Below are 25,651 nucleotides of genomic sequence, written 5' to 3'. Positions count from 1 at the left end.
CGAGACGGATGATCTCATCACAGTCAGGTCAATTAAGGCTGGTGATGATGCCATGGCAGAAACGTGGCAGATTATTCCTGAGACATGATCTAACGAAGAGTGGCGAGATACTCCATCATCTGCGCACCAGCGGGCGTGGTTGGGTCGTATGTCGCTCTCTCAGAAAAGGAGAAATGACGTCAGTCTCTTCTAAGAGATGAAATTCCTAGCGGTTTGAAGGTAATGTGGGTTAGCAGAGAACTGGGCAGCCCAAATAGCCAGCCACTTCCGTCAAGCTGATTCCAACCTTGATCATGAGCTGTACCATGCCACCAACCCCACACCCACCCCGACTCCTTCTTCAGAGATGTAGTGTTGAACCGTCTTACAGTACCTTAGATTACCTCAGAGTCAGGTGCCTGTGTGTGCTAAGTTACTGTTGTGTCGGGATTTCAAAATATAAAATGACACTACAGAGCTACAGGAGCACCTGCATAAATACGAGCTGTAGACGTTCCCAGAAACTCAAGGGAAAATACTCATGAGCTTATTCTGGCTTATATGGTTGACCAGTACTTACCATCCACGCCAAGGGCCACCCATCGGTCGTTTTCTCCATATATCAGCTCTATGGCCGGCTGCACAGACCACAACCCAACATCTGGTGCCGAACAGCCAGAAACAGAAACCAGTAACCCAATGCCACAATACATCAGTTTTCATAATACAGTTCGTTATCGCTGAACTCACGTGATGAGCGTGGATGATTGACACAGGGTCATTACATCAACACCATCGATTCTTTCTCGCTATATTTGTAAGACTACACGTAGGTGACTTATTGAAAGACTCATACAGCGGCGAGGTCGGACCTTCTGCCTCAGCAACACTACACGCTACAGGGCCCTTCATGGCAACGTAACGTACGAAACATATGCTGCGAGGAAGTCTTATTACCTCACAAATTCACAAGAAGTGAAGCGATTCAAACTCAAACTGTGGTATGGGAAGCAGACCTAGCTGAGCAGCCTGAACGAGCAGACTCCCTCCTTGCCTCGCGTTAGTCACCTCTCGAGTGAGGAAACTACTCAGCACTTCAATACTCACTTTGCCACCATCTGCCGATGATTCTCCTACCCCTGACACCACCCGCCTCCAAGCAAGCTGTGTCCGTCAGTGCAAGAATCTGAAGTCGTTACACCGGGCCCCACTGCCATGCCCATATGAAACTGGATAAAGAATTCTCCTTTGAGCCATCCAGATCCCCTCTGGTTCAGCACCAGTGATTCCCTCCCTCAGGTAACCTGCTGGTAGACGTGGGAGATTTCAAACGCTGTATACCAAGTTTGGTAGACTTTATACGTCTCTCACAACACAGAAAGTTAAAATCCCGTCCTTTCAACCTGATCCCCAGGTTACTCTGTGACTGTGTTGTGTCTGATAGGGCTTACACAGACCCTGCGAGTTCCATAGAACCTCAGCGGCCTGGAAATATGAAGACCTCCACTGTCACCCATCGCCTCGTCTGCTTCTTAAAGAGTTTTGCTATTGCAACCCCCAGGAGAGACGTCTTAAGACTTTCACCCGCATTGATTTCACGAAAACTTCCGACCTGGCCAGCCAGCCACACACACACACACACACACACACACACGCGCGCGACGATCACCCAGAAAATCAACAGCTTTGGATTGTGTAGAAGTCTCTTACAGGCTTTCCTCAGCGAGCGTCATCTAGCTATACTCTTCCAAGGGAACATCTTCACCTTCCAGTCTACATTCATCAAGTCATTCTAGTCAATTCGGTATTTGCATACGTCTGTAAAAATGCTTGTGAAATACTACAGTCTGCTGTAAGGCCCAGGAATACCCCTCCTCTGTACACAACCATATAAGTTTAATGCTCCAGTTATCATGGACCAATATCTATTCTCACACAGGAATCTAATTTCAGCAAGGAAGCTTAGATAGTAGTTAGCAATACTTCAACATGAAATAAAACAAAACTACAAAGAAATCAATTACAAATCGTCGTTCTATAGGTAAATAAAGGGTTATCAACGTAGTACTTTTCTATCTATTACAAGGTATTTAAGCATGTGCCACCACACCACAAACATCAGCACACATAAGACTGTAATTCCTGTACATTTACCAGAGCCACGTCGCGTCTGTTGGTCGTGGCAGTGGATAAGTTCAGAATTCCTCGGTCAGTTCCCAGCGAGGTCCACAACAGTTTCCATTCAGCCTCACTACACTCCTCGCAGCCCCTTCCCCTGGCCTTCGTATGCGTGGTTCTTTTATGAGACCCTGACCCTCCTGGACTTGTCCAGAGGCGTATGCTGCTCGCTTTGTGCGAGGCCGCCGGAGAGCAGCCTCAGGTGATGGATGGAATGTGGTCTGACTTCTTGAGTATCAGGAATGTATTAGATGGACGTCGTTGTGTTACAGTTCAATCTGCAGAAGATTGTATCTGAATTCCATTATTCTTTTTAACCAAAAGGGATCTAAAGTTCTTCAGTGGGGTTGTCAGGGAAACATGGCATAGAGACATCTTCATTTGTGTCGGTCGTCATTAATATGATTCTTAAGTGTCCTCTCTCTCTATACTGTGTTGTCGACGTGAAGGATAAGTTTTTCGTAGCTTTCCTCGTGTGTTCTTGGCTGAAGTTCGACTTTTCCCCCCGGTCTGCTGGATCAAAGCAAGACATGTTTTCTAAATGCTTCTGTAGAGTTCCTTTCATCTACTTCACTGCAAGCAACGTGCTCCGTCATCATGTGGATCACTTCTCCTATGTCCTCTTTTACGCAGTAGTGTCTATCATCTTGTCATGTACAGGCAATCAGACTGTGCTTTCTACAGATATCCCACACAACATCTAGTCTGTCCACTACCTGGAGCTGTGTCAAGCTGTATGGCTTAAACGGAGCGTTGAAGTGATCTTGGAGGAATATTTTCAACTGGCGCAGAATAAACAAGGGTTTCGCGTCGTCCAAAACGTAAGCGGCAGAAGAGGGAAAAGGGGATTATTTGATATGTGTTTATATCCAATACCTTAAGCCTAACTTTTTAGTGCTTCCGGGCACTGCATTGGCTTTTCTGTTGGCTTCTGATGGAGAACACATCTTCCAATCAATACATAAAGCCTTGTCAAATACGCTGTTCTGGAGTACACTCTAACCGTGAAGGAGGAAGTAACAGATGGTCAGTTTCCAAAACTGAGGCAAAATGATTGGAGCGTGAGATAAAGAAAATCGCTATTGTCCAAGAAAGTATCACAACAGAAAATCGAAGAGAATAATAATGCACGTGAAATAATAAGTAAATCTTCATGGAAAAACTAAGACTAATACGTCAGAATAAACGCCAGCATGAAGCGTACATTGCTGGAAATAGCAAAACATCCCATAAAAAGTATCAATGATGGAAGCAAGAATCATTACCCCGTCAGCTGGTCCACTGATCACAGAAAATGGTAACTCTGTGCCGAAGGCAATACTGTCATGGTAAATGTTTTCAGTGATTCTTTCCTATCTATAAAATACTTTTGAAAGCACACTTATTTCCCATATCCAATCCCACAAATAAAAGAGAACACTATTTTACCAAGTACTGATATACAAGTTGAAATCACACTATAAACAAGACACGCAACACAAGGGAGCCTGATGAACTTTATCCAAGGAAAAAGAGAGAAGGTAAATAGAGAGAGAGATATATTCTTGACTGCAGATAGTCACTCACTACGGAGCAACTTCCAGGGGATTCGAAGTCTGCCAAAATAAAACCAATATTCAAAAAAAGGTAACAAGTGCCTGACCAGAAATCATCGACCAATTAAGCATGACGCTGGCAGTTGGTAAACTTTTGCAGTTCATGATTCGAGGCAAGATTGTAAGCCTTATGGACTTCACCACGTAATAAACAATTCTCGACATGATTTTCGACGAAACTGCTCATGTCTGAGAAATCTGTTTGACTTGATTTGTGATGCAATCATGTGTGGTGAAAGCGCTTCATGTCGTGTATGCATATTTACAGAAAACATTCGATACATTTCCGCATCAGAGAAATTATTAGTTAAGGTCACATGGTGGTTAAAAGTGACAGATCACCAGGCTTCAAAATAATCAAATATGTGGATTACAACAGATCTCTCTCTCTCTCTCTCTCTCTCTCTCTCTCTCTCTCTCTCTCTCTCTCTCTCTCTCTCTCTCTCTCTCTCTCTCTCTCACACACACACACACACACACACACTCACACACACACATACAACAGTGATAGTGCTAATGAGATGCATTGTGAGATATCACGATTCCCACACGACGCATGCTGGGAGACAGATCCACGACAGAAACTGGAAGTCTGCAGCTTCAAACTGACACAAACAAACAGGTGGACTGGGGCCCACAGGTGGCAAATGAACTTCAAATCGCTCAGTGCAGAGTTAGGAAAAACGATAAGGCAAATTACAAGATGAATTCTACTGAGCAATTACAGGTAACTGAAGAAGAAAAAAAAAGACAAGTGTAATAAAAGCCAAGGAAACAGTGCATGGAAGCAGCAATTAACATTATTTTTTGAAATGTACAGAGAACTCGATATTAAGCATAAGAAAGTATGTCATACTCTGCATAATATTCTGGTAAGTCTTCACTTTGATCATTATGTTCAGGTTTGCTCATCCCACTTGAAAAATGACACACCCATGATGGGAAGAGTTCAGTGTCGAGCTACCAAGATGATTCCCGGACTACCAAGAAACAATAGAAGCCGACGAGACTTAACTTAGTCCTCTTACAAAAGAGAAGTTGAAATGTGGCTCGTCTGTCCCGTGGTCTACTGATATGATACGGGTGATCAAAGTTATCAAAAGGGTTTTGTTCATCTCGCTCTAAGAAATTGCGTTTGGCGAAATCTTATGAATTCGCTCCAAGCAAAAAGTATAATCTAGGCCCAAATGTTATTATTCAAGCGAGGCAAAGACCTTTTACTTCAAGGTGTCTGTTAACATACAGAATCATTTACCAGGAGGAGTAGATATGAGTAGTTCCACTGATAAAGTTTAACAACAGACTTAATAAACTGCTCGTTTGACCTGCAGCCATGTTGTTCCCTTCACTTTCAGTCTTGGTGAACTCTTCAACTGAAGGTTCATTGTACCCTCACTTGCAGTCATATCACTATAACCTTCACCTGCACTTTTACTGTACCCTTCGCTTGTCTGACTGTATCCTTCACTTCCATGGCTTGTGTTCCCTTCACTTGCAGTCTTACGGTACCCTTCGACCGCTGTCTTAATATGCCCTTCGCATGCAGTCTTTCTGTATCCTTCACATGCAGTTTTACTGTACCCTTCACGTTCTGCCTTACTGTGCCCTTCGTTCACTCTCTTACTGTACCTTTGCTTGCAGTCTTCCTGTACGCTTCACTTTCTGTCTTACTCTGCTCTCCGCTTGCAGTCTTATGCTAAAGAATATACCACCTCTCCCACTTCATCAGGGAATCTTTCTGATGGCAGATTGAGAACCCTGCCCTCCAATATTTTCCATGAATACGTTATGTTATATCTCCCTCATCTAAGCTCCTAAAAGTAAGATCAAGACGAATCCAGGCTGTTCCAGCAATCCGATTTCTTTACTGAATCGATGAAAGGTTCAGATGTCTTTGTGCACGTTTTCTAGCTCGGGAGCGTCGCCATGTTTAAGAGGCCGTGTTAATATGCAACAGTAACCGAGCAAGGAGGCTACGGGAAAGGTTTGACACACACGTACCTGGTGTTGTCCTTCCTTGTACTGAGAAGAAGCAGAACTGCTGGCCTTACCGAGACCCAGATGCTTTGTGCTCGTTCAGTGTCAGCAGTTGTGAAGTCATCATTTCCAAGGTTTTGTATCCGTTTCGTCAACGCTAAAATGTGACTCTCCTTCCTGCAGTCTGTACCGGCCTTGGTTTCCTAACACTCCAGTAGAGAAGTGTGTCATCGCCAGCGGCTTAATGGATGATTTAGGCGAGACCTTCCTGTTGTCTCTTAGGTTCTTCTGTACATCAGATTTCAATAATCATCTTGGCATCAGTTGAAAAAAAAAAAAAAAACAGTGTGGGATGAAACTGCTTTGCCTTGACGTCTTTGCCAGGTATGGGAAAGAAAAATACCAGATCCTCCTCAGGAACAGTTCCCCACTCCCTTCGCTTTTAGTCGCCTTCTACGACACGCAGGGAATACGTGGGAAGCATTCTTTCTCCCCTATCCCAAGGGATAAGAAATATATATATATATATATATATATATATATATATATATATATATATATATATATATATATATATATATATATATTTGCGGTGACAGCACTGGGTCTTGCCTGCCTCATAACACTTTCCGAGAGCTCAGACTTCGTAATTATTATTGTCATGTATGTTTGTAGACGTTCCTACCTACCCGTCACATCAGCAATTTTGACCATTTTCTTGTTTTTCCAGGATTTTATCACAGTAATGGCGTCGCTGTGTTGACGGCGGTCCCCGAGCTCTGCCATCCTTCCCTCTCACTGTGCAGGTAACTGTTTTATTTCACGAAACGGATTTGTTTATGTAAACATGTTTATGTATGCGTTCGCACGAGTTGTTATCTCTACTGATACACAGGGTCTGGAGATGCTACGTCTACCACTTTGTAAAGTGAGGCGTGTATAAGGTTTGGGGATATCATCGAAGTCGTAAGACACAACTTAAAAAGTCAGGTTCTGAAGTGTGGTGGACATGCGCTGCTCTGACTGTAAGCTTCAGGTGGCTCTATGAAGAGTCAGATATGCAAGTCATGGAAGCATCTTTGTTCAAAACAATAACACTGGGATTATTTATCATTTCTAAGACTTTTGCTTCAATCAGTACTGACTCCTAGTATTTCTCCAGTAATTTCAATCGCCTCTTTACTGTCGTCCGTGTACTGCAGTTATTATACGTACTAAAGTAATGTTTGTACGTGTACTGAAGTTACTGTACGTATCGAAGCAATGCTTATACTTGTTTTTCACTCTGGGACTCTTGGATCTGAGGTATCTTACCCCAGATGGCTAGTCACTCCTCTTTTTTTCTCCCCAGTCTTGGCAGAATTTTTGTGTTACTATTGCTCGTTGTATAATATTGCAAGAAAAACATTATCTTATGGATTACGTCTACTTTACTTCCACTGTTAGGAGAACGTCACCTCCTAAAACTTTAGGTTGACTTCTACCTTACTAGTAATTTGTTCCTGGAACAGGATTTGGTAGAGGTATTATGGGGTCACTGGTCATGTCTACCCTCCACGACCACCCTACCAACCTCAACCCTTCAACACCATCCTCCCATACACCATTCTTCACTTCTACCTACCACCACCACCCGACCATGTACCATCCTTTACCTCCATTTTCCATCACCACACCATCCACCGCTCTTGTTCTCTTCCGTCCACCATCACCACCCTACCACATATCATTCTTGTACCTCACCGTCCACCATCACCACCCTACCACACATCATTCTTGTACCTTACCGTCCACCATCACCACCCTACCACACATCATTCTGGTACCTCACCGTCCACCATCTGCACCCAACCACAATATTCTATTTTCTACCTTACCTCCCACCAACACAACCCCTCTTGTTTTCCACCACCACCACCCTACCATACAGCCTCCTCTCTCTCTACCCTCCACTTCCAACGCCCTGCCACACACTCTTCCTGCCCCCTACTCTGCACCACCATCTCCGTATCACACACCCTAACTGCTCCCTGTTCACCATTAACTCGTTCGTACCACACATTCCTCTTTCATCCCCACCACACACACCATCACACACACCATCACCACCTCTAGTATCACCGGCCTGACACCCTCTCTTCTTGTTCTCTGTGCTCTACTTCTACCATCCTACTACCCACTATGTGTGTTGTCTACCTTTTCTACAGCACTGCTGTGGCCACACACCCTTCTCTATACCACCTCCACCCAGTCACATGTATTCTGTTCCCCATATTGCTACCACCTAACCGTTGTCCTCTATACCATTAACTCACCACATTGACGTTATTTCCCCCCCCCCTTAACCACACCAGTACCACACACCCATAATGCTTCCCTCCTCTCAGACATTCATCCACCACTCTGTACCCTCGACCACATCTCTACCACACAGCGTTCATACTCTTTAGCCTCAACTTCACCCTACAATACTCAGTAAAAATGTCCCTTCAAAAAGCTAAGTCCCCTTCCCACTCCCTCGTCCTCTCTTACGCCAGTTGGATCCCGGAATTCTTCCACCTAACCATATCAGTTTCGTATGTTCCACCTCTAATCTGATGGTCTCATGTCTCACATTTCCAATGACCTGTTCATGATTATATTCGCCAGGCAATGATTGAAGCGATCGATCCCGGCTGTCTATTATAGAGTCATATTTCCTGTTTGCCTGTCTATCATGGCCATAATTGAGCAATATTGGATGTCACCCAGCTCAGCCTTGGTGAGGGGACTGACCTGTGAATATTGCAGCCGTTCTGATTTATAAACGGGGAAAAAAGGCCAAAGGTCAGGATCGAAGGATCACATACTGCCTGAAGTCTGCCATATGCTGTCTTCTTCCTCCCTAGACTTCGTCTGTTTCAAGAGGTCTTCCTGCGTGCCGTGCCTCAAGCTATTTACCGTAGTCTCCTCTTTCTGTCGTCCTTCTTATGGACCAGGCCAGAGGTAGAATTAGTCTTATACTTTGCCTCTGACATCCTGCTTCCAGATCCCAGGAGATCCTGAGTAGACATCAGCTCCACACCAGTCTTTATGGGGTTGCTGACTAACATATGGCAGCGAGGGACGCTGGTGTCCATCCTTAGGCCTAAACCAGTCTGTGATCAGCAACAGCTACAATAGTGGGCCACACGTCCATACGCTTCAAGCAGTGCTTCACATCCTATGGGTAATACTCCACAACAGTTCGTTGGAACAGAGTCTCGAAGCCTCGAAGCAGGCGTTGGCCACGTCATAAATCACGGGCTTGCATCCATGTCGGACTGCTTCTGCCGAAGACCACAGTACACTGCATATGACCCTTAAAATTTCGGCGGTCTGGCTTCATCTGGAAACAGATGAAGGTGTGCCATCTGGGGAGTTGTCCAGTGCTTTCAGTCTTCTTCTCAGCACAGATGTGATCCGAAACAGGTGTGAACCTAAACAGCCAGAACCAAAAAACCTCCGAAGTCTCCTCAGGTATTACCCCCTGTATCACATGGTTCTGTTTCCCCTGACCAGAAAATTACCAACTGATACTCTGTACCGACGAGGAGCAGAGAGCAGGCCTTCCAACCCTTGACCATGACATACACACGAGTCATGTGTCGACGTGTCATACCCCCCAGCCACACCGAGAAGATCTCTCGCAAGTCACGTTCGGATACACTTTCATTTGACTTTCATCGGTCGCGCCTCATCGGCTGGTGTACGACAGCATCGGTCCCCAGCCTTACTGTCCAGCCCCAGGATTTCTGCCACGCTGTGCCTTATCTTGCTCTTATGTCCTCCTGCCTCTCTCTCTCTCCACACCGTCCCTGATGGTGCTTATGTTCCTTGATGCAGTTGGTCATGTCTTCCATTCTACCTTCACTTCATAGCTGTTCATTCTAGGATATCCTGACCCCGCTACCTTCCATCGCTCTGCTACTCACACGTCCTTCTCCTCTCTCTCTCTCTCTCTCTCTCTCTCTCTCTCTCTCTCTCTCTCTCTCTCTCTCTCTCTCTCTCTCTCTCTCTCTCTCTCTCTCTCCCTGACTTCATAATACCTGTTTACGCCTTGTATCCCTGTCAGTCATCCTGTCATTCCTTCTCATCCAGCTCGTCAGCCAATTAGCGAATTAATTCATGAGCTGAAATTTCCTTCAGGTAATCAGTCTGTTATGTAAGATAACGTCACCACCAGTCACACTAGGGGGTGGCCACACACCCAGTCACACTAGGAGGTGGCCATACACCCCAGTCACACTCGGAGGTGGCCACACACCCCAGTCACACTAGGAGGTGGCCATACACCCCAGTCACACTAGGGGGTGGCCACACATCCAGTCACACTAGGAGGTGGCCATACACCCCAGTCACACTCGGAGGTGGCCACACACCCCAGTCACACTAGGAGGTGGCCACACACCTCAGTCACACTAGGAGGTGGCCATACACCCCAGTCACACTCGGAGGTGGCCACACATCCAGTCACACTAGGAGGTGGCCACACACCTCAGTCACACTAGGAGGTGGCCACACACCCCAGTCACACTAGGAGGTGGCCACACACCCCAGTCACACTCGGAAGTGGCCACACACCCCAGTCACACTCGGAGGTGGCCACACACCCCAGTCACACTAGAGGGTGGCCACACACCCCAGTCACACTAGAGGGTGGCCACACACCCCAGTCACACTAGCAGGTGGCCACAAACCAAATCACACTATGAGGTGACCACACACCCCAGTCACACTAGGAGGTGGCCACACACCCCAGTCACACAAGGAGGTGGCCACACACCCCAGTCACACTAGGAGGTGGCCACACAACCCAGTCAGACGGTCAGTTTACTAGTGTGCGAGCGTCAGACAGACAGCATGCCAGGAAGACACAGTAAGAGACGGGTAGGGAGACAGTGAATCTGAGAGACAGACAAGTTGACTGACAGTCGTAAACTATCATTTCCATACATGAAATACAAACAGATAACAAACGAACCAGACATACAGACAGATGAACGGACAAACAAGCATAGGACACAGAGAAAAACGTAAATATGGAGAAACAAAAAGTAAAAAAAAAACACAATCATAGTTAAAAACACAACCAACAAGCCAGAGGAACAAATGAAAACAAAATGAAAAAAAAAATATATATATCCAGCATTGGAGACAGCCAAACACCCAGCCAGCCACACAGCCTCTGACCCGGCTAGCCACATACCCAAACGCCCATCCAGCCACACAAACAGACACCCATCCAGCCACACATACAGACACCCAGCCAGCCACACATACAGACACCCAGCCAGCCACACATACAGACACCCAGCCAGCCACACATACAGACACCCAGCCAGCCACACATACAGACACCCAGCCAGCCACACATACAGACACCCAGCCAGCCACACATACAGACACCTAGCCAGCCACACATACAGACACCCAGCCAGCCACACATACAGACACCCAGCCAGCCACACATACAGACACCCAGCCAGCCACACATACAGACACCCAGCCAGCCACACATACAGACACCCAGCCAGCCACACAAACAGACATCCAGCCAGCCACACATACAGACACCCAGCCAGCCACACAAACAGACACCCAGCCAGCCACACATACAGACACCCAGCCAGCCACACATACAGACACCCAGCCAGCCACACATACAGACACCCAGCCAGCCACACATACAGACACCCAGCCAGCCACACATACAGACACCCAGCCAGCCACACAGCCAAACGCTAAGTTATCATTTCAAAAAGAATGATCTGCGTCGCATCCATTTAGAGAAAACTAAAAGAAAAAAGTAAAAATATAATAATATCTGTCGTACTGCTGTTTATGTTTTTGAGCCAACTAATGTTATCATTCATTTATTCATGAACATGATGACCTTTCTCTGGAAGCAATTAGCAAATACATAAATATTTCCTATATAACAATACGGGAATAATCGTATATCATGCAAGATAAAAAAAAAAAAATAAATGCAAATGATATGTTTGTGATGTGTGGAATTACGGCTCGTGAGAAGAAAAAAAAAGTATGTGATTTATAACAGGTGTACAGAGAACGACATTCCAGGTAGAAAGAAGGAAATTATCATCACATGTTTGAGTAAATAATGAAGATCTGTACCACCGTCAAGGGGGTCCCATCACCCTACCACAACATCCCACATCCTCTCAAACCATTCCATACCCTCCCACACCATTCCACATGCTCCCACACCATTCTACACGCTCCTACACCCTCATACACATTATCCCACACTAATAAAGATGAAACTTTACTGTCTCTTTGGAGGTACTTTCTTTGATAATACATGATAAAGAGATACAAACCGATTTATTTTTACTTTATTCCCTAGAAGCATAAGGATTGATTCGTTCTTGTATGGAGTACTGCTCTCACATCTAGGGTGGTTCTAGCTCTGTATGCTTACTGGCGAGTCGAAAGCGGTCCGACTTATAAACTGTCCCAAGCTAACTTCCAAACTCGACCCCCTTCCCCAAAGCCGGAAAGTTGGTTCACTTTCCCTCTTCTATAGGTATTACTCTCGATTTTGCCCCCGAAAGCTGGCAGCTTGTGTGCCTCCACCATGAGCTAGACCAAGCAATATTCGGCAAGCTGCTGCGTCACATGATTATCGTCTGGCCATTGGCAACTCAAGGGTGGGCCGTTTTGATACCTGCTTCCCGGCAGGTCGAAGCTTTGGAACTCTCTACCCTCTCATGTCTTTTCAGATAACTATGACCTAGCGCATTTCAAAAGACAGTCATTCACTTTTTTTTAGAAATTCGCAAATACTTTCCTTTGCCTTTTCTTCTTACGTTTCATAATTCTCTCTATATTTCAATTAAAGCCCGGCCTTGATGTGGACTGGAGCCTCCAACATAAAAAAGACAAAATCGTTATGTTCTTAGATGATATTAGATTAAAACCTACCATCAATTTTTTTTAGAATAAAAAATAACGTTGAACTAATCTAATTAAATTCTTTAGTCATGTATTTAATAACTGGAACTCCATAATTTCCCCTGATATATACAAAAGTTTTCACAGAGTCTTTGACAAATTTTCGCTGAAAAATAATCTAAAATAAAATGAAGGGAGATCGAATGTTTGCTTGGATATCAGACCGGCTCTCAGAAAGGATACTACGCGTCGTACTGAATAGGAAAAGAGGTTTTTCTGATGTTATGTAGTTAGACTCGCACCTAAAGCTGTCGTCGGCAAAGAACCAAATACAAGATTACTAAGTAAAGTTCAAGTTCACAACATTTGAAGGGTCGAATCCGTGCGTGCATATCGGACTGGCTCTCAGAAAGGAATGGGGTTAGCATCCAACTGGCCTCACATGATGAGCGAGGTACCACTAGGCCCCGGTTCTACGACCCATAATTCTAATTATCTGTATCAACGATATGGACACAGGACTTACCAGCAGATTTTTTTTTTCACATTTCCCGACTACATGAACTTAGATAATTGCTCCCAGTCAATGGAAGGCTACTTGAGCAGTGAAATGGATATGAACAAACTGATGAACCAGGCTGAGATATGGCAAATAGATTTTAATGTAGATAAAGTGTTTCTTTCCTTTCTTTTCTCTTCCTATCGGCAGTTGAACATAGGGATGAGGATGGTGGGGAAGAGCCTTCTTCTGTACTATCCTGTTCCTAACACAAGTTTGGCTTAGGAAGTATATAATCTCATCATAGACCATCAGGACGCCTAGTATCTGGCCTTCCCAGGTCATACCATGTACTCCTGGCCAGCCACACTTTGAAACACCTAGCCAATCATACAGCCACACAGTCAGACATCTGGTTTGCCATTCCATCAAACGCTCAGCCAGCCACTCAGCTTGCCACACATCCAGACACTCAGCCGGCTGTATAGCCAAACACCCGGCTAGCCACACAACCAAACGCCCTGCCAGGCACACAGCCAAACACCTGGCCAGCAACAGAGACAGACAGACAGGCAGAGAGCCATCAGTGCAGAGGGAAGAGATGAGAGGACACGGAGGCTGGTTAAGAATGCCAAATATTGGATTCCTTACCATCAACAAAGCTGAAGTTTTGTAGAGAACAGATTGCCCAAAGTGGAGGCAGCAGACCTGAGTCGGTGTTGGGACGCTGGTGGATGGAGGATGGAGGAAGGCCGTAACTGGAGGGTTATGGTGGAGGATTTAGGGGTAATAGGGTAGTGGAGGAGGGTCGGTGGAGAAAGGATAATGGAGGAGGGTCGGTGGCGGCTGGGGGAGGAGTAGGAAACTGTGGAGGAGTTTTGGATGAGGGAGGGTTGACGCCACAGGGGAGGTGATATCTGTACGGTGGAGGAATACGGGAAGGATAGACTAACAGGAGTTAAGATGGTGTAGCTGTAGTTCATCTGCTGCAGGATAGTAATCGTATCCTGTACTCCTAAGTCTTACAGAAGGACACAGTATAATAACACGGAAGGCTCCTCCCCACTCACTTCTAAACCTTCAGTCAGCAGAGACATACTGTGGCTATGAAGGAGTATGATCTGGGTACTGACGTGGAAATTTTATAGGAAAGGATGAATGGAAAACGCAGTCTCACCTGACTTCAATTCCCGGATATTCTGGAGAGGCTGCGTCTCAATCTCCAATCTGAAAATAAAAAAGATAATTGATCATTTTATCACGATTCTTAGGCAGGATTGTTCACTAATAATCAACATCATTACAGTAATTGTGTAGCAGTGATGTGACTGTATTAACAGTTCTTGACTAGAAAACATCTGGTAATCATTAATTCTAACGTTTTATTTTAATGTACTACAACGAAGAAAAAAAAAATATATGCCTACGTTTCTAATTTCGCTTTTAAGCTCAAACAACAATTTTTGCTAATTGCATCTACCGTGAAGGAAGAAAAAAGAAATAATCATGACTTTTATCCAAATGTTTATTTTGAAACCATCTGTTATATGTCCTCGAACTTTGTATAATTTCAGGGAAAAATGATCATAAACCACCGAGACTTTCTTGATAATACGTGGGCTATCTGTACCGCCTTTCCCCTTCGTCTGTACTTCCTCTTGTCAAGGAAGGAGATGCCATGCGTGTTCAGCATGTACCACTACTGCGCTGGTCATTCCGTGATGCCTCACGTCGTCATGTCTGTGTTCTCTAGTCCTTACTTCCGCGCCTCAGCTTGTGCAGGCAGCCGACATTCTACTGAAGGACAATATCAAGGTGGTACTAGGGAGCTGCAGGCGGGCGCACGCACGACCAGCCACCTACACTGGTTGGCGGGTTTTGGCCGAATGCCAGCGGGAAGGCGAGAGGAAATGACCAATCAGAGAGAAAGCATTTTCTTTTTTTTTTCTGATTGGATGGTTTGAGGAGAGGAAGGAGAGGTGAGACGAGAGAAGGAATAGTTTGAAATGGAAGAGAAGACTGAAGTGTGGACAGGTGTATATCATTGGATGACTGGAGCCTCCCTCAATGCATTGAGACTTGGAGGGAACCAAAGGAGTTCCATGTTTGTAGTGTTGTCCAGATCTTGGGTTTGTCTGTAGTTTGTATCATTGTTGTCATCAAGTCTCTGCTACACTCTCTGGGCTGCTTCTCTTAGGGATGTACCGACTGGTTTAACATTTAGTCGTCTGTTCTACGGTGTTTTTAATGTAGTTGTACTTTTTCAGCTGTGACGAGTCATAGATCAGGAACCCGAACCAGCAGCACTGTGATTAACCCCATGTGACACTTGTGTGTCATATTCTCCCCAGGAAGATAACTGTCGAAATGTTGGGAAATAAATCCTGATGAGCAACTCTTGTATCATTCCTACCTTTCTATATTTCTGTCATACTTAACAACCTTTATTCACATTTTCTATGTTGTACTTTATCGAAAGCTGAAGTCTAAGTGTATTCTATCTGGTGGTGTTTATAAGGCCTCGTCATCATATATATGACAAAAGCAGGGAAAAATCGTGTGATTCAGATGGCATACCTGCTTGTGTGCTAAGGCAGTGAATTGCTCGCTTATTCTATGTCTCTCTAAAAACCCAGACTCTCCCTCCGCTTGGATGCGCGCCCTGGTACAACTAATCTCTGAGACCTCTTTAACCCCCCCTCGCAACCATCGCTCCATTGCCCTCATTCCTGCTATCTCCAAAGTTTCTGTATCTTTCGTAAACTCTCACTTCGAATCCCATTCATTTGTTTTGGATCACCGGTATGGATTTAGCAGCGCTAGGTCTACTGGTGATCTCTATACCTTCAAACATACCCATTCTTGCTCTCCGAGATAACATTCTCACCTTCCACTCATTCTTCAACGCTCCCAGAACCTTCGCCCCCTCCCCCGCCCTGTGACTCACTCTCGCTTCCATGATTCCATCCGCTGCCAAATCCACTCCAAGATATCTAAAACACTTCACTTCCTCCAGTTTTTCTCCATTATAATTACCTTCCAACTGAATTGTCCCTCAACCCTACTGAACATAGTAACCTTGCTCTTATTCACATTTACTCTCAGCTTTCTTCTTTCACACTCTTTACCAAACTCAGTCACCAGCTTCTGCAGTTTCTCACCGGAATCATCCACCAGCGCTGTATCATCAGCGAACAACAACTGACTCACTTCCCGAGCCCTCTCATCCACAACAAACTGCATACTTGTCCCTCTCTCCAAAACTCTTGCATTCGCCTCCCTAACAATCTCCATCCATAAACAAATTAAACAACCATGGAGACATTACGCATCCCTGCCGCAAACCGACATTCACTGGGAACCAATCACTTTCCTATCTTCCTACTTGTGCACATGCCTTACATACTCGATAAAAACTTTTCACACCATATACTCTTAACACCTTCCACAGAGCATCTCTATCAACTCTATCATACGCCTTCCCCAGATCTATAAATGCTACATACAAATCCATTTGTTTCTCTAAGTATCTCTCAAAGCAAACACCTGATCCACACATTTTCTACCACTTCTGAAACCACACTGCTCTTCCCAAATCTGATGCTCTTTACATGCCTTCACACCCTCAACCAATACTCTCCCATATAATTTCCCAGGAATACTCGACAAATTTATACCTCTGTAATTTGAACACTCACCTTTAACCTCTTTGCCTTTGTACAATGACACTATGCATGCATTCCGCCAATCCTCAGGCATCTCACTATGATTCATACATACACTGAATATCCTCACCAACCAGTCAACAACACAAGTCACCCCCTTTTTTGATAAATTCCACTGCAATACCATCCAAACCCGCCTTGTCGGCTTTCATCTTCCGCAAAGCTTTCACTACCTCTTCTCTGTTTACCAAACGATTCTCCCTGACCTTCTCACTTCGCACACCACCTCGACCAAAACACCCTATATCTGCCACTTTATCTTCAAACTCATTAAACAAACCTTCAAAATACTCACTCCATCTCCTTCTCACTTCACCACTACTTGTTATCACCTCCCCATTAGCCCCCTTCACCGATGTTCCCATTTGTTCTCTTGTCTTGCGCACTTTATTTACCTCCTTCCAAAACATCTTTTCATTCTCCTTAAAACTGAACGATACTCTCTCATCCCAACACTCATTTGCCCTCTTTTTCACCTCTTGCACCTTTCTCTTGACCTCCTGCCTCGTTCTTTTATACATCTCCTAATAATTTGCATTATTTCCCTGCAAAAATCGTCCAAATGCCTCTCTCTTCTCTCTCACTAACAATCTTATTTTTTCGCCCCACCACTCACTACCATTACTAATCTGCCCACCTCCCACCTTTCTCATGCCACAAGCATCTTTTGCGCAAGACACCACTGCTTCCCTAAATACACACACACACACACACACACACACACACACACACACACACACACACACATATATATATATATATATATATATATATATATATATATATATATATATATATATATATATATATATTTTTTTTTTTTTTTTCAAACTATTCACCATTTCCCGCATTAGCGAGGTAGCGTTAAGAACAGAGGACTGGGCCTTTTTCGGAATATCCTCACCTGGCCCCCTCTGTTCCTTCTTTTGGAAAATTAAAAAAAAACGAGAGGGGAGGATTTCCAGCCCCCCGCTCCCTCCCCTTTTAGTCGCCTTCTACGACACGCAGGGAATACGTGGGAAGTATTCTTAATCCCCTATCCCCAGGGATAATATATATATATATATATATATATATATATATATATATATATATATATATATATATATATATATATACATATTGGAGACGGGAAAAGCTATTTGTCATTTTATATCTTTCTGTATCAAGGGAGGTAAGTCATCAGAACCAGCTGACTCATTTGAATTAAATTTTTCTATACATCAAAAAATCTGATACATTCAAATTTTATGTATGTCAATTTTTTTCTTCGTTTATTGTCTCTGGAAATACATTGTTGTGATAGTGATGTATTTGTAATATTTCCGATAAAGATCACTGGATGAAAGTACTAGTTGAAAAAGAAATTGTTTTTTATTGTCCTTTGTTAAGATGCGATTCTCGTTAGATTACGATATCTTCTGATATTCTTATTTTTTTCCTTAAACATATGAAAACTACAAGAGCTGTTCCTCTCTTCATGAAACGTTCATTCTTCACATTCCCTTATGCTCAGTATAATTATTTCTTCTAGTTTTTTTGTACTCTTACATACATTCTGTATTACCCTGGAGTGTCACTTTAAATCTGCTCGCATTCTCTTTCTTTTTTGTGGGAGAGAGGGCGCCCGTGGCGAAGGTGCGGTTTGGCGGAAGGGCTGTGGTAGAAGGTAGACAGTATTAAGGCTGTGGTATAGGGGTGCTAGTGGAGGAGGAGGAGGGTGGCGGTGACGAGGCGCGGTGTTGAGTGGTGGTGGTGTCAGGGCTGTGGTGGAGGGTAGATGCACAAGGGGCTTCGTGTAGACTGTGGTGGAAGGTGAGTGATGGAGGGGCTATGGTGGAGAGTGTGTTATTGGAGTGGCTATGGTTTGTAGTGTGGGTGGTGAAGCACTGGGAGTGGTATAATGCTACATCAGAGCGGGCGGATACTCTGGGGAGAACGTAATTCATCTTCAAATCTGGAAAAAAAAGGAACTGAAATACGTGCTTAACATATCGTCATTACTGAACAGGTTTAGTCACTGATATCTAATAACGTTAAAACATTTTTTTCCGGTCGTGTTTTCACCATATTGATAGCATTCGCTCTGAAAACATCTATTGGTAATGCATTCCTCCAACATTTAATAACTTTAATGCAGCAATAACTTTTGTCCACATGTACATTGCATCATAATCCCTTTACCCACTTACAATTACTTCTAGTAACTGAATGTTTATCTGACGGCAAGAAAAATGGTGTCATAATGTCGAAGCTTTTAACTGTTCTAGAAATTTGTTAAATCTCCTCTGTCTGATTTTTTTTCTTCCTTTTCTAGAGAGAAAAAAGGGTTTACTTCTGAGCGACAGATTTAATTTTGCTGCTCTTCTTTGTAATCGTTCTAGCTTTTCCGTCTTTGCTGAAGTCTGGCGAACAGTACTGAACACTGTTATAACTCCGTTCTGACTAAGGCAAGAGTAAACTGTGTCTTGCGTTTTATTAGATTATATTTCAAGCTACGAAACGTAAGATTAGTTTAATTTACTTTATACAGCCATACTGTTTTTTGTTTTCAGGTCACTATTTATCATCATTTCGAAGTCTTTTTCTTCTTATACTTTTCATAATGGCTTAAGCAAAGTATATGTGTTTAACATTCCTGTTACCAAAATGCATTCCCTTGCGTCTGTCTACAGTGAACTTCATTTGCTATATATCTGAACATTACATCAATTTGTCTTAATCTTATCAAATTATCAAACAGATTCCCTCTGATGAGGCTTTATTTTCACATACTGCATCAACATAGTTCGAGATTTTACTGGTGTCGTGTTTGAAGAAAAGTGGGTGACCCAGATACTTTAATTGCCACGATGAGCCAGTCGGCCACTTCCCTGTTTAACACCACTCGCTGTTTTATATCTACAAGCCAGTCTGTAATCCAGGCACATGCTCAATGTATAATGCCCTGTGAGCTGCTGGTATTCTGTTCACAATCACGCACATATATATATACTCTCTCTCTCTCTCTCTCTCTCTCTCTCTCTCTCTCTCTCTCTCTCTCTCTCTCTCTCTCTCTCTCTCTCTCTCACTTGAGAACACTGGAATCGCATGGAATTTCTCCTTCACTCAATGTATGAAAGTACATCATTGTTAATGTATCTCCGACGTCGAGCCGGAAGGGTGTCACTAGTAAGGGAGACCTGAAAGGTTCCTGGGGCATCCCATTCCATTACCAAGTGATTAGGTCGCATGTCAGCCACCTATGTCAAGCTTAGATCCCAGACCTCGATCTTCCTCTGTCCATTGCTACAATATCTATTGTCTCAGATCCAAGCTTCCCCTGTCGAACACCATATCTCTGCTTCCTCGCCTTTCCTCCTCCTCTCTGATACCAGCTGTCAAAGACTGCCTCTCTTCTTCAGTGTCAATTCATCATAATCTTCACAACTGTTTCCGCTCCGAGGAAGGCGTCAGAACTTACTGTAGTACAAAAGCAGCCATTGCTCACCACAAGGATCTCCAGTCTCCCGAGTTCGAAGCCAACTTGTTCAAAAAAGTTGCGATCTCCGAAGTTTTTGAAACCATTTAACTCTTACTTTCTCAAACACCTCGATTCTCGTTCCCGTCTTTTAGGTCACCCATACGGCACTCGTGGTGCACAGTGGTCTATTACTGGTGATCTTCTATGTGGCTCACATCTCTGGTCTTCGTCACTTAAGGATTCTAATGAAGTATTTGTCGCTACTTAATTCTTTGCTTTTTAACTTCCTTCCTCTGTTATTTTTTTCTGCTTTTCTCTGTTCCCGGCTCCATACTTCTGTGTTCCATTGGTCCACTGCAGTAGTCGTTCGCAGAGCAACTTCTCTCTCTTACCCTATCAACAGCAGTGTTACTTGAGGGTTTCGTCCATTCGCTTACACTTCCTTAAGAGTCAACGATCTTCTTTCGTCATCCTCTGATGTGAATCGCTCACATGAAGATGATTCCACTCCACATACTTCAGTTCACATCTCCTTTCTTCCTTCCTTACTCTCATACGAGCTCTTTCTCTCACGCTGAACACATCACCTCTCTTAATTCAGGCCCGTACAGCAATATGAGTAAGCTCGCAGTAACCTGGCTCAATTCAGTAGTGCAAAGACCCAATACCTCCCGACATTTACTTCTAAATATAGCTCTTTTCCCCTTGTCGAGTATCGATACCTGGACGCACATTCAACCCCGCAGTGACATAAACAATTTGGACATAACCATATCCTGCACACTCTCCTGGTAACCCAACCTACGAACATTACGAAGTCTGCCTCCCAAAAGCTAGGGGTGGTGTACAGGCGCAGTAATGATGTGTATTTATCACGTGACCAACTATTCCATATCTGTAGAGGTTTTACTCGCCCAAGTATGAAGTGCCACTCAGATATAGGAAGAGAAGTGATGGTAGGATATCAATAGGACGGAAGGACTTTGATTCTACCCTGGCGTCGTAGGAGAGGTTAGGGAGAGCCACGTCTCTCTCCCTCGCTCTAGGCCAAAGTAGAACCAAAATCCTTCCGTCGTATTGACTTCCTCGCTATCACTTTTCTTCAGCCGTGCTGCTGCTGCTGCCATCTATTTGTTTCCAAGGTCTTAATACAGCCCCTGCTCTCGTGAGCCATCTGCAGGTCCCTGTCCACAAAGGCTTTGACCATTAGCATGCACTTGACTGTTACTTCCCATAGATTTTGTGTATAGATCTATCGCTTAAAGACAGACCGTTAAGATACCTCCTTTCTCTCTTAATAATAATAATAATAATAATATATATATATATATATATATATATATATATATATATATATATATATATATATATATATATATATATATATATATATCATTCCCTTCTTATCCACAAGGAAATGAAACATGAAAAATTCCCAAGTGCACTTTCGTGTAATGATCACATCATCAAGGGAGATATACCTCACGTTGTGAGAAATTCTCTTTCTCAAAACATTATCTTTTATTGACCTATTTTCCTCCTGCAGTCTCTATAGTTCAGCAAACATTCCATAATCCCGTGGATTTTCATGTAATTTCCTGCGCACATTTCATCTAAATATGTTTAAACCTTTCGCTTCGCTAGTCAACCAGCCTGGCACTTTACTTAATCACTTCCCTTTTCCTTCCTGTCAGGTCTGTTTCTCTTGGAACATTCCATTTTTAAAGTTATATATATATATATATATATATATATATATATATATATATATATATATATATATATATATATATATATATATATATATATATATATATATGGTGTGGGAAATGAGGTAGGGTGGACTCAGTGCAAGAAGTGTGATAGTGGAAGTGTGAAGGAAACTGCAGTGGTGAAGTGTAACTTAGTGGTGTGGTATGAATACGGTAACGAGACTGTGGTGGAAGGAATAAAATTGGGAAGTACAGCGAAGGTTAACGAGTTGAGTGTGTGTGTGTTAGTGTGTATGTAGTCTAGGGTCTGCCGTGGGAGGCGTGGGTGAGCAGCAAGTAAGTACCGGGAGTGAACACCGGCTGGTGGAGGACCTGCTCATGTTGGAGGAGCCTAAAGACGACGTCTCTCCTTGAAAAAGAATCCTCGAGGGCCAAGACTTATCCTCACATTAACCAGTCTTTCAAAATCATCTTGAGCTGCCATCCAGTCAATATCAGGATTAGCAAGCGACACTCAGTGAGCCACTGACTTTCTCCCTCGAGAACCTTCTGAGAAGGAAGAGGCACTTCAGAGAAAGTCACTTCTCACTGATCTATTCTCCCGGCATCAGCGGGCCAGCTCCAGGAAGCCAGTTCCCCAGATGAAGCAACTCCCACGTCAAACTGTTTTGGAAGTCAACGTATTGGAGGATGATGGCTAAATCTACACTATAAGGAGGGGGGGGGGTCCTATCTCTGTTGCCAGACGCACGATAACTAGTCCCCCCATACACATTCACAGACACGCTGAGGACGTTGCCAGACGCACGATACCTTATCCCCGTACACATTCACATACATGCTGAGGAAGTTGCCAGACGCACGATAACTACCCCCCCCCCCCTGTAAACATTTACTGACATGCTGAAGTTTCTAGACGCCCGATAACTAACACACGTACACATTTATTTTCAGTTAAATATTCCATTGTTGAGCAGGAAGGTTGTGTTCGCAATATAGGTATGTGCAGGAAAAGAATAAAGAGCAAAGCCATTCCGCCTTTCAGGATGTTGTTGCCAGAGAAGGAAAGAGTGCTTTTGATGGTGGTACTGTGGATCGATGTGGTATACAGGGGTCGACGTGCTGTCAATGAACTGAACCAGAGCGTGTGAAGCAGCCGGGGTAAATCATGGAAAGGTCTGTGAGGCCTGGTTGTGGATATGGGGTACGTGGTTTCGGCGCATTGCACATGACAGCTAGAGAACGCATACAAGCGAATGAGGCCATTTTTCGTCTGTTCATGACTACGGTGTATCCACAAGCAGGAGGAGTCTGGTAACGCCAATATATATATATATATATATATATATATATATATATATATATATATATATATATATATATATATATATAGTGGTCTTCAAAAAACATTACATATGATATAGTCGATGGAAGTAAAGAATCTCAATTATACCTTTTTTTCCCTCGTAACATCTCCTCCCTGCACAGAAGTAAGTTCGATTCCTAAGCTTTTGAGATTAAGACAGAATCCCACACAGAGGTTCTTGGTCTTCGCTAGACAGGCGGGTGTTTTCTTGCTCCTCCCTCGACCATTCCTACACCAGCCTCTCTGTGTGGGAACAATTCATCGGAAGAATCCGTGCACGTCAGGTACCCATGGAAAACCCCGCACTAACACGTGTCGAAGGCCAACTCAGCCTCGGCCACCAACACAGACGTCTCGAGCACGAAGGTCAAATTTTGAAATCTAACACCAACGCTGTTCACACGGGGCAGGAGGATACTGACACACCTACACACTGGAGGGGCGAGGCAGTGATGCATACGAGGTCATTGTAAAGGAACCTATTCACGGATATTCTCCAGAAGTCTACAGCTGGATATGTCAAGGTCTCGACTTACGAGCTATTCTCTAACGTCAACATCTGGACATCGACGCCTCCTCCTGACCTGATGTTCTGTGACGTAAAACCTTGTAGATGTGTGGACGTCCTACTGGGTCACAGACACTTGAGATGATGTCAACATTACGACATCTTGCGGTGCCACGGAACAGAGAACTGACTACTGTTGAACTTAGGATTTTTATGGTGCAACTTGACCGAAACTTAGATATCTTCAGGTCCAACTTGACCGACGCTTAGATATCTTCAGGTCCAGCTGACCGACGCTAGGATAGATATCTTCAGGTCCAGCTGACCGACGCTAGGATAGATATCTTCAGGTCCAGCTGACCGACGCTAGGATAGATATCTTCAGGTCCAACTGACCGACGCTAGGAAAGATATCTTCAGGTCCAGCTGACCGACGCTAGGAAAGATATCTTCAGGTCCAGCTGACCGACGCTAGGATAGATATCTTCAGGTCCAGCTGACCGACGCTAGGATAGATATCTTCAGGTCCAACTGACCGACGCTAGGAAAGATATCTTCAGGTCCAGCTGACCGACGCTAGGATAGATATCTTCAGGTCCAGCTGACCGACGCTAGGATAGATATCTTCAGGTCCAGCTGACCGACGCTAGGAAAGATATCTTCAGGTCCAACTGACCGACGCTAGGAAAGATATCTTCAGGTCCAACTGACCGACGCTAGGAAAGATATCTTCAGGTCCAACTGACCGACGCTAGGAAAGATATCTTCAGGTCCAGCTGACCGACGCTAGGAAAGATATCTTCAGGTCCAGCTGACCGACGCTAGGAAAGATATCTTCAGGTCCAGCTGACCGACGCTAGGAAAGATATCTTCAGGTCCAGCTGACCGACGCTAGGATAGATATCTTCAGGTCCAGCTGACCGACGCTAGGATAGATATCTTCAGGTCCAACTGACCGACGCTAGGAAAGATATCTTCAGGTCCAGCTGACCGACGCTAGGATAGATATCTTCAGGTCCAGCTGACCGACGCTAGGATAGATATCTTCAGGTCCAGCTGACCGACGCTAGGAAAGATATCTTCAGGTCCAGCTGACCGACGCTAGGAAAGATATCTTCAGGTCCAGCTGACCGACGCTAGGAAAGATATCTTCAGGTCCAACTGACCGACGCTAGGAAAGATATCTTCAGGTCCAACTGACCGACGCTAGGAAAGATATCTTCAGGTCCAGCTGACCGACGCTAGGAAAGATATCTTCAGGTCCAGCTGACCGACGCTAGGAAAGATATCTTCAGGTCCAGCTGACCGACGCTAGGACACCATCAGACTTTTAAGCACATGGCAATACTGGACGAGCTCGAACAAGATCATACTCTCGCTACGTCGGGTCATAATCATAAAGGAATGAGCCATAAATATCTAATGGTCTGCCACATGAAGTGTATATATGACTACAGGAACCTTAATACATGAAATATTATACTGAAGCACTTTGCACAATCAAGCCGAGGTCTGCAAGCAAAACATAGAGCAAGATAACACCCCCCTGGGCAAATAAAACGTAAATAATGGTATCCCACAAGGTATCATTACTGTCAAATTGTGATGATGCATCACTGGCCTGGGTGCAATACCTTCCTCTCACCATCATTAAGGGAAGTTGGCCCAAGGGGGAAAAAAAAAAACGAGAGTGTATAGTTCACAGCTCTG

At 44.2% G+C, this 25,651-nt stretch overlaps 1 protein-coding gene across 2 annotated transcripts in view; it reads right to left on the bottom strand.

The window, feature by feature from the left end:
• LOC139751606 (uncharacterized) overlaps window positions 1-25,651 on the bottom strand; it is a 410,068-nt gene that overhangs the window by 182,834 nt on the left and 201,583 nt on the right. For both annotated transcript variants that reach the window (XM_071667208.1, XM_071667207.1), the window contains exon 2: window positions 14,345-14,394. The gene's annotated coding sequence lies outside the window, so the exon portion shown is untranslated. The remainder of the gene's footprint in view (window positions 1-14,344; window positions 14,395-25,651) is intronic.

Source organism: Panulirus ornatus, chromosome 11, assembly GCF_036320965.1.
Source record: "Panulirus ornatus isolate Po-2019 chromosome 11, ASM3632096v1, whole genome shotgun sequence".
NCBI classification, from domain to species: domain Eukaryota; kingdom Metazoa; phylum Arthropoda; class Malacostraca; order Decapoda; family Palinuridae; genus Panulirus; species Panulirus ornatus.
This window is presented reverse-complemented; position numbering and strand designations above follow the sequence as displayed.